Raw genomic sequence first — 9720 nt, 5'->3', positions numbered from 1 at the left:
CTGGACTGGACTGGATTACAGCTGATACAAGGTGTGAAGGAACAAGGGGTGGCTGTGGGCATGCACTTGCTGCCGCTGCCAGTGTTTATCTGCATGGCAGGAGGGCATTTGGGCGTTGCCAGGAAGGCGTTTTTATGTAGATTCCTCCTCTTTCAGCACTGCATTGTGGTGCAAGCAAAAGAAGCAAATCCTGTGTAGCTTCCTCTCCGGCCTTTATTCACCTCCCTCCCGCTTAGTAGCTGTAAATGTGTGTGAGCCTGCAGGGCCCCATGGAATTGCCTAGGAGTAGGCTGAATCAATCGCTGCAAGGGGTGAACAGCAGTATGGGACAGGCTCGGGCAAGGCAAGGGCCGCTCGGGTTATCGCTTCTCGGCCTTTTGGCTAAGATCAAGTGTAGTATCTGTTCTTATCAGTTTAATATCTGATACGTCCCCTATCTGGGGACCATATATTAAATGGATTTTTAGAACAGGGAGATGGAAATAGAGCTTGCTCTGTCCACTCCACGCATTGACCTGGTATTGCAGTATTTCCAGGACCGGTGCACCCTTCCCTTATGTGTTGACTAAAATCAGATTCCAAAAGTGCTATTTGTGTTTGCTATTGTTTTTGTCTTTCTGATGGGATCTCCCCTTTTAATCCCATTATTTCAACACCTGTTGGACAATGCATTTGTACAGTCATGTGTGATAATGAGCTCATTTATTAAATGCAATTAATTAATACATTGCCACCTCTTGTTGTGTGTGTGTGTGTGTGTGTGTGTGTGTGTGTGTGTGTGTGTGTGTGTGTGTGTGTGTGTGTGTGTGTGTGTGTCTTCTGTGTTTCTGTGTTTCCGGCATTTCACATTGGAACAGCTCATTCACCTTCCTTGTCTTCTCTCCGCCCTCCCTTTTAGGTAGGTTAAAGAGCTGCACCTGAGCCAGCCACTGATTGATTGATGCAGCACCACAGTCAAATAGTGGAGTGGAGTAGGGGGAACAGCAAACAGCCATTAAAGCAGCCCGCCCGCCACAATGGACCTACCTGTGTACACTAGATGGATGTGATGGAATGTACTGTCGTCCCTACATTTCCAAGAAGAAGTAAGAATTGCAGTTGCAACAAACCCTTGCTTGCCTACAAAGAGAGCAGCAATTTGGATTTGTTACTATGTTACCTGGAAGAATAACAAACTGTGCAAGGATGGAGGTTGTAGGAGCAAAGAGAAGTTGTCTGTAAAGTTGGTGGATGCCTATTTTCCATTTTGCAGTCCCTTGTCTCCCTCTTGTGGCCTCCTGGAGGCAAATAAATGTGCAAAAAAAAGACAGCCTGGCGGCCGGCTGTTGCAGTGTTGCCCTCTCAGGCAACACTGAGTGACTGACTGAGCCGCACCGTCTTATATAAAGTTCAGACGGAACTTTGCACGTGTCATAGTGGAGCCCTCAGGATTCCAGAGCCAGCTTTCTGACATCATAATGGGGCCTGCCTCAGAGATAGATAAAAGCCTGGGCCCAGGCAGTGTTGGTCAGTGCTGCTCAGCAGGCAGCACTGGACTGGACTGGACTGGATTACAGCTGATACAAGGTGTGAAGGAACAAGGGGTGGCTGTGGGCATGCACTTGCTGCCGCTGCCAGTGTTTATCTGCATGGCAGGAGGGCATTTGGGCGTTGCCAGGAAGGCGTTTTTATGTAGATTCCTCCTCTTTCAGCACTGCATTGTGGTGCAAGCAAAAGAAGCAAATCCTGTGTAGCTTCCTCTCCGGCCTTTATTCACCTCCCTCCCGCTTAGTAGCTGTAAATGTGTGTGAGCCTGCAGGGCCCCATGGAATTGCCTAGGAGTAGGCTGAATCAATCGCTGCAAGGGGTGAACAGCAGTATGGGACAGGCTCGGGCAAGGCAAGGGCCGCTCGGGTTATCGCTTCTCGGCCTTTTGGCTAAGATCAAGTGTAGTATCTGTTCTTATCAGTTTAATATCTGATACGTCCCCTATCTGGGGACCATATATTAAATGGATTTTTAGAACAGGGAGATGGAAATAGAGCTTGCTCTGTCCACTCCACGCATTGACCTGGTATTGCAGTATTTCCAGGACCGGTGCACCCTTCCCTTATGTGTTGACTAAAATCAGATTCCAAAAGTGCTATTTGTGTTTGCTATTGTTTTTGTCTTTCTGATGGGATCTCCCCTTTTAATCCCATTATTTCAACACCTGTTGGACAATGCATTTGTACAGTCATGTGTGATAATGAGCTCATTTATTAAATGCAATTAATTAATACATTGCCACCTCTTGTGTGTGTGTGTGTGTGTGTGTGTGTGTGTGTGTGTGTGTGTGTGTGTGTGTGTGTGTGTGTGTGTGTGTGTGTGTGTCTTCTGTGTTTCTGTGTTTCCGGCATTTCACATTGGAACAGCTCATTCACCTTCCTTGTCTTCTCTCCGCCCTCCCTTTTAGGTAGGTTAAAGAGCTGCACCTGAGCCAGCCACTGATTGATTGATGCAGCACCACAGTCAAATAGTGGAGTGGAGTAGGGGGAACAGCAAACAGCCATTAAAGCAGCCCGCCCGCCACAATGGACCTACCTGTGTACACTAGATGGATGTGATGGAATGTACTGTCGTCCCTACATTTCCAAGAAGAAGTAAGAATTGCAGTTGCAACAAACCCTTGCTTGCCTACAAAGAGAGCAGCAATTTGGATTTGTTACTATGTTACCTGGAAGAATAACAAACTGTGCAAGGATGGAGGTTGTAGGAGCAAAGAGAAGTTGTCTGTAAAGTTGGTGGATGCCTATTTTCCATTTTGCAGTCCCTTGTCTCCCTCTTGTGGCCTCCTGGAGGCAAATAAATGTGCAAAAAAAAGACAGCCTGGCGGCCGGCTGTTGCAGTGTTGCCCTCTCAGGCAACACTGAGTGACTGACTGAGCCGCACCGTCTTATATAAAGTTCAGACGGAACTTTGCACGTGTCATAGTGGAGCCCTCAGGATTCCAGAGCCAGCTTTCTGACATCATAATGGGGCCTGCCTCAGAGATAGATAAAAGCCTGGGCCCAGGCAGTGTTGGTCAGTGCTGCTCAGCAGGCAGCACTGGACTGGACTGGACTGGATTACAGCTGATACAAGGTGTGAAGGAACAAGGGGTGGCTGTGGGCATGCACTTGCTGCCGCTGCCAGTGTTTATCTGCATGGCAGGAGGGCATTTGGGCGTTGCCAGGAAGGCGTTTTTATGTAGATTCCTCCTCTTTCAGCACTGCATTGTGGTGCAAGCAAAAGAAGCAAATCCTGTGTAGCTTCCTCTCCGGCCTTTATTCACCTCCCTCCCGCTTAGTAGCTGTAAATGTGTGTGAGCCTGCAGGGCCCCATGGAATTGCCTAGGAGTAGGCTGAATCAATCGCTGCAAGGGGTGAACAGCAGTATGGGACAGGCTCGGGCAAGGCAAGGGCCGCTCGGGTTATCGCTTCTCGGCCTTTTGGCAAGATCAGGTGTAGTATTTCTGCATCTGGTTTTGTTGGGAGGTGTCCGGGGTACCCTGCTCCTTGGCCTTGGGGGATCGTCTCTTTTCACAGAGAGACTTCACCCCCTTGCTGCTATTTGGGGAGTGGGCTTAGCCCCCGGACAACGAGTTGCGATCGCGCCTTACCCAAGAGGTCAACCGGCCTTGAGGCGTTTTTCTAAGAGCGTTCCGAGGGCGTTTATCGGGCTTCGTAGGTGTCTGGGGTACCCTAATCCTTGGCCTTGGGGGAGGGTTCCACTTAATTGTGGAATCTGAGCCCTTGCTGCTATAAGGGACAGGCTTAGCCCCCAGGCACTGAAAATGCCATTTACATTTGGATTTGCATCCGGGGACACCCGGTTGCGCCAGTCCGTCCGCATCGAGGTGGAAGAAGGCCATCGCCAGCGGAAGAACCTTCGCTTCATTGTGGAGGTGATTCTGCTGGACTTCCTGGGGCTCAAGCGGGCGGACATCCTGTGTCTCAATGACCAGGAAAGCCGCGGTCGGTACACCATATCCTTTACGGCCGCGGCATGTTGCGACAACATGCACAAAAGATTGTCTGATGCGGACCAGAGTGAGGAGCGGCTAAATGGACTGAACTTTTTATTCCTCTACGGGGAGGAAGAAGTCCCGCTCGTGATGTGCATGTTCAGTCCATTTGTCTCAGAGTGTGACATTGAAACCTTCCTCAGTCGTTACTGCAGGGAGGTCCGCTTCTCACACAAAATCTTGAACACCCAGAGCTTCTGGAACGGCAAAAGGAAATATTGGGTGAAGTTCCGCCAGGATCCCAATGGCATTGGAGGCTTACATCACCCACCCCAGAACTTTGCCATTGGGAAGAATCGAGGATTCTTATTTTACCCCCAGATGCCAATAGCCTGCCGGAACTGCTTGAGATATGGCCACACCAGAGAACATTGTGACCGGCCCCATGTGGTGCAGTGTAACAGGTGTGGCCAGGTTGGACACGTGGCGGCAAAATGCAGTTCCGAGGTGTTGTGCAATCTGTGCGGCATGACTGGGCATGCTTTTAAAGATTGCCCCCGCAGAGCGAAATCTGGGCCACCCAGACCAGGGCCAGAGCGGCAGTTTGCAACATGTGCAGACGCCGCTGGTAATGCCCCAAAACGAGCATTGACGACTGAGGGGTCCAGGCCAAAGTCCTTCACAGCTCCATCGGGGGGCCCACCGATGTCAGCCTCGAGGGACGGCCATAGGGATTCCACCGGGTCCAGGCAGAGCAGGAGGAATTCTGACTCTGCTGGACATAAGTTGACCGGCACCTCTGCAAACAGGTCCTCTGCTCCGCCTGCAGTGGACCCTGTTGAGGCAGTGGTTAGCGACAGGCGTCGTGGCTCCGTAGGTTCTGCAGTAGGACCTGACGCCTGTCCCAAGAGTGTGGGCATGGAGCGGAGACACTCTGTGTCAGACGAGGGCTCCATTAAGAAAACCCTAAAATATGCTGGATTGGAGCCTCGTTTTGACCATTACCGGTCAACGGGGGGGTCGGAGCAAAGTTCCTCCACTGCGGTTGTGGAGGGGCTTGCGATGAAGGCTCCCCGTAAGCAGGCAAAGGTTGCCAAGAGTGATGGGACCTCACAGGCCCCTGTGCAGCTGCCCAGTAAGGACATCAGCGATATCTTCAGCCAGGGGCCAGAGATGGGTGAGAGCGACTTCGAGGAGATGGATAGGAGCCATTCTGCAAAGAGACAGCGAGAGGAAGAGGAGTCCGGAGTTCGGAGGAAAGCTGCCTATCGGAGTTCGGATGAGAGCAGTGTGGGGGTTGGAGCCGCCCACGTATCTGGCTCTGACCCTACCAACATCCAAGATTTATTGACCCCTCAAAAAGGGGGTCCAGACTCGCAGCTGATCTCCGAGTACGACTCTTCTGGTTCGGACTCTGACCTCAACTAAGACTATGTTGGTTCCTATCAAAGTCGCCTCACTAAATGTGAGGTCCCTAAAGAGCCCTGTCCGCAGGACTGCTTTATTTTCATTTTTAGAGACTGTGGACTTTGACCTTTGCCTGCTTCAAGAATGTGGAATCCCTAATGACTTGGAATATCAAGATTTAAAGATGGACTGGAAACTAGGCCCCTCAGTCTGGTCTGGTGGAAATGACTGTCGCTCTGCGGGGGTTGGATTGCTCTGCCGAGGTCGTTTTATCTCCATCCAAACAGTGACTGAAATCATGCCCGGCAGAGCTATTTTAATACATTTGCTTTTTAATGGAATTTTAATTCGTGTTTTAAACGTTTATGCCCCTCCTACCAAACAGGAGAGGGCAGAACTATTAGAGATTTTACCATTGTTTTGTGTTGGGTCTACCCCCCTGCTGGTGGGTGGTGATTTTAACTGTGTACGTGATGGAGAACACCGGCAGGGTGGGGATTTTAATCGAAAAATTGACCGTACTTCTTACCTGCTCAAGAATTTTATTGGTGATTTTAAATTGAAAGATTGCTGGAGGGAACTCTTGCCTGCGGACCCAGGCCCCACCTGGTCCAATGGAAGAGTGAGCTCCAGAATTGATTTTATTTTCACTTCTAATAGTTTTATTCCCAAAAAATGTTTGCTTTTAACAAATATTTTATCTGATCACAAGCTCCTTTCGGTGCACCTGGAGCTAGAGGGAGAGCAAAAAGCTTGTAGGGGTCCCTGGAGACTAAACACCACACTCCTGGAGGACCCCATCATTAAAGAGGAGTTTGTGCGGACCTACCAGTGTTGGCAGTCCCATAGAGCGCCCAGTCAGCCTATGCTACACTGGTGGGAGGGCATTAAACCCAAAATCAGAGCTTTTTTTATTCGAGCAGGTAAGAAGAAAGCAAAAGAGAAAAAACAATGGTTTTATGTTCTTAATAAACGTTTACATGTACTTTTTAAATTGAAGGAGATTGGTATGGATGTTGATGATGATATTTTAAATCTTAAAGCTGAAATAAAACATGCCATAGAAGAGAAAGGGAAACAAATAATTTTTAATTCACATGTAAAGTACCTCGAGGATGGCGAGAAGTGTTCCCGGTTCTTCTTCAAAAAGGTAATGGATAAACGAGATGTCATTTTAAACCTTGAAGGAGAAACCACTATGGTCGGCATTTTAAATTCTGCTTTTAATTTCTACCAATCTCTTTTTAACAAGAAAAATATTGATCCTTCCTTTTTAGAACATGTTCTTAATTCCCTTGATGCCAAGCTAGATATTTTAGACCAGGAAGTTTTATCCCGTAATATTACCTTGGAGGAACTTTTATTTGCTTTTAAAAGTTTTTCTAATGGGAAAGCTCCTGGGGAAGATGGTCTGCCCATCGAATTTTATCATGCTTTTTGGGAAATTTTAAAGAATGACATGTTTTTATTGTATAAGGAAGTTTTTATTACTGAAGAGCTGCCCCCTTCCTGGAGGAGGGGGATTGTGTCCTTAATTTTTAAAAAAGGTGAGAAGGACCAGTTAAAAAACTGGCGCCCTATTACTCTTTTAAACGTTGATTGTAAAATTTTAGCTAAACTAATAACAATCCGTTTTAAACCTTTTATTCATAAATTAATCCATCCAAACCAGGTATGTGGGGTACCTGGGAGGTCAATTACTGAGTCCCTGAATATTTTACGTGACATCATTTGGTATTTTAAAGAAAGGGGTCAAAGCCTTGCTATTTTATCCTTAGATTTCGAGAAGGCTTTTGACCGGGTCTCCCATGAATATCTTTTTATGGTTCTTAAAAAGATGGCTGTTCCTGAAATTATTTTAACACGTATTAAGCTTTTATATCGATCCTGTTTTAGCCAAATTTCTATCAACGGATTTTTAACTAAAGGTGTTCCTCTTTTATCAGGGGTGAAACAGGGGTGCCCGTTGTCTCCGCTCCTTTTTATTTGTGCCATTGAACCTCTGTTCACCCTAATAAGAGATGATAAAGTCATCAGAGGCGTGCCCATACCTGGAGGAAGGGGGAACCAGGTAAAAATCCTAGGCTATATGGATGACGCCACCATCCTATGCCCAGACGCCGCTTCTATGAGAAGGGCATTGAGGAACACCGGCTTTTTTTGTGAAGCCTCTGGTTTTAAATTAAACGTTGATAAATGTGACTGTTTTTATACTGGTGTATGGGATTCCTCTGTGACACCAGGAGTTAACATGCAGCAGGATCAGATAAAAATTTTAGGAATTGTTTTTAATCAAGAAAACGATGGGAGACCCAATTGGGATTCAGTAATTGCCAAAATGGAAAAAAAGGTTTTAATGTGGAATTTGAGAAATCTCACCATGGAGGGAAAAGTTTTAATAATTAAATCTGTTTTATTACCCATAATGCTTTATGTAGCTATGGTTTTCCCTCCAACAATTTTATATATTAAAAAAGTGACCAGGATCTGTTTTATGTTTTTATGGGGTTCCAAAATGGAAAAACTAAAACGTGATTTTATGTACAGATGTAAGGACAATGGCGGGAGAGATGTTCCTAACCTTTTTAACTTCTTTTACATTAAATACTTTTGCTTCTGTTTTAAAATGTATAATTCTGATGGTATTTTTAGCTACTTTTTAAAGTACGCTACGGGCATGATTTTTAAACGATGGTTTCGTGTCCCTTTGAATTCTCCTGTGCTTCTGTGTCCCCCAAAACAATATGCGGTGCTCGAAAAAACTGTCAGGCTCCTAGGTCTCCAAGAATTGGAGCCTGACATATTGGGGGACCAGAAAAAAGTGTCACTCTCCTGTAGGCGGCAGGAGGATACACTGGCAGTTTCAAATTTCTCACAGGCAAGGTCCAAGGTGGTGTGGCGGAACGTTTTCGGGAAATTTATGGCAAATGTGCACAAGGACCTTGCCTGGGCAATCGTTCACCAGTGCCTCCCTACCCGTGAATTCCAGCATAGGCGAGGACTGGTGGCGAGAGCCAAGTGCCCGAGAGACAGGTGTGGTGACGACGAGACGGTAATGCACCTGTTTTGGAACTGCCCATATGCACAGGAGGTTTGGAGGAAGGTAGGCCCATTGTTGAAATGGGCCTGCGGTCTTAAAGATCTTAAATTTGAATACGTGTTTTATGGTCTTTTTAACTGCCCAAGTTTTAAACAGCAAATGGTCTGTTGGATCATTTTAAACTGTTTTAAGAATGCCATCTGGAAGGTTAGGAACATTCTGCTTTTTAAACATGATTTTATTGATGTTAAAAATTGTGTCAAATATGCCCTAAGTGAAATGTACATTTATTATCTTAGGGACAAAAAGCAGCTAGGGGTAAAAGAAGCAACATCCATGTGGTGTTTGCAAATGTGGAATACCATAACATTGTAAATAAAAATGGTTTTATTCTTTTATGTCTTTTATGCCCTGTATAAATTTTATCCTGCTATTGTTCTGTACTTTTATTATAACATCTGTATTACTGGTCTTATTATTATTACTTTTGTATTCAAAAAATCTGTTCTTATCAGTTTAATATCTGATACGTCCCCTATCTGGGGACCATATATTAAATGGATTTTTAGAACAGGGAGATGGAAATAGAGCTTGCTCTGTCCACTCCACGCATTGACCTGGTATTGCAGTATTTCCAGGACCGGTGCACCCTTCCCTTATGTGTTGACTAAAATCAGATTCCAAAAGTGCTATTTGTGTTTGCTATTGTTTTTGTCTTTCTGATGGGATCTCCCCTTTTAATCCCATTATTTCAACACCTGTTGGACAATGCATTTGTACAGTCATGTGTGATAATGAGCTCATTTATTAAATGCAATTAATTAATACATTGCCACCTCTTGTTGTGTGTGTGTGTGTGTGTGTGTGTGTGTGTGTGTGTGTGTGTGTGTGTGTGTGTGTGTGTGTGTGTGTGTGTGTGTCTTCTGTGTTTCTGTGTTTCCGGCATTTCACATTGGAACAGCTCATTCACCTTCCTTGTCTTCTCTCCGCCCTCCCTTTTAGGTAGGTTAAAGAGCTGCACCTGAGCCAGCCACTGATTGATTGATGCAGCACCACAGTCAAATAGTGGAGTGGAGTAGGGGGAACAGCAAACAGCCATTAAAGCAGCCCGCCCGCCACAATGGACCTACCTGTGTACACTAGATGGATGTGATGGAATGTACTGTCGTCCCTACATTTCCAAGAAGAAGTAAGAATTGCAGTTGCAACAAACCCTTGCTTGCCTACAAAGAGAGCAGCAATTTGGATTTGTTACTATGTTACCTGGAAGAATAACAAACTGTGCAAGGATGGAGGTTGTAGGAGCAAA

General features: G+C 46.0%; 2 non-coding genes and 1 pseudogene across 2 annotated transcripts; all 3 read left to right on the top strand.

The window, feature by feature from the left end:
• Window positions 1-361: 361 nt before the first annotated feature.
• On the top strand, window positions 362-552 carry LOC142734419 (U2 spliceosomal RNA). The gene has a single exon (XR_012880378.1). It is a non-coding gene; the product is annotated as a U2 spliceosomal RNA (small nuclear RNA).
• Window positions 553-1896: 1344 nt separating this feature from the next.
• Window positions 1897-2087, top strand: LOC142734418 (U2 spliceosomal RNA). Its single transcript, XR_012880377.1, has one exon. It is a non-coding gene; the product is annotated as a U2 spliceosomal RNA (small nuclear RNA).
• A 6798-nt stretch (window positions 2088-8885) lies between these two features.
• Window positions 8886-9065, top strand: LOC142734422 (U2 spliceosomal RNA; annotated as a pseudogene).
• Window positions 9066-9720: the final 655 nt, after the last annotated feature.

This window comes from Rhinoderma darwinii, unplaced genomic scaffold (assembly GCF_050947455.1).
Source record: "Rhinoderma darwinii isolate aRhiDar2 unplaced genomic scaffold, aRhiDar2.hap1 Scaffold_978, whole genome shotgun sequence".
NCBI lineage: Eukaryota > Metazoa > Chordata > Amphibia > Anura > Rhinodermatidae > Rhinoderma > Rhinoderma darwinii.
The sequence above is the reverse complement of the archived record's forward strand: the minus strand, read 5'-3'. Positions and strand labels throughout refer to the sequence as shown.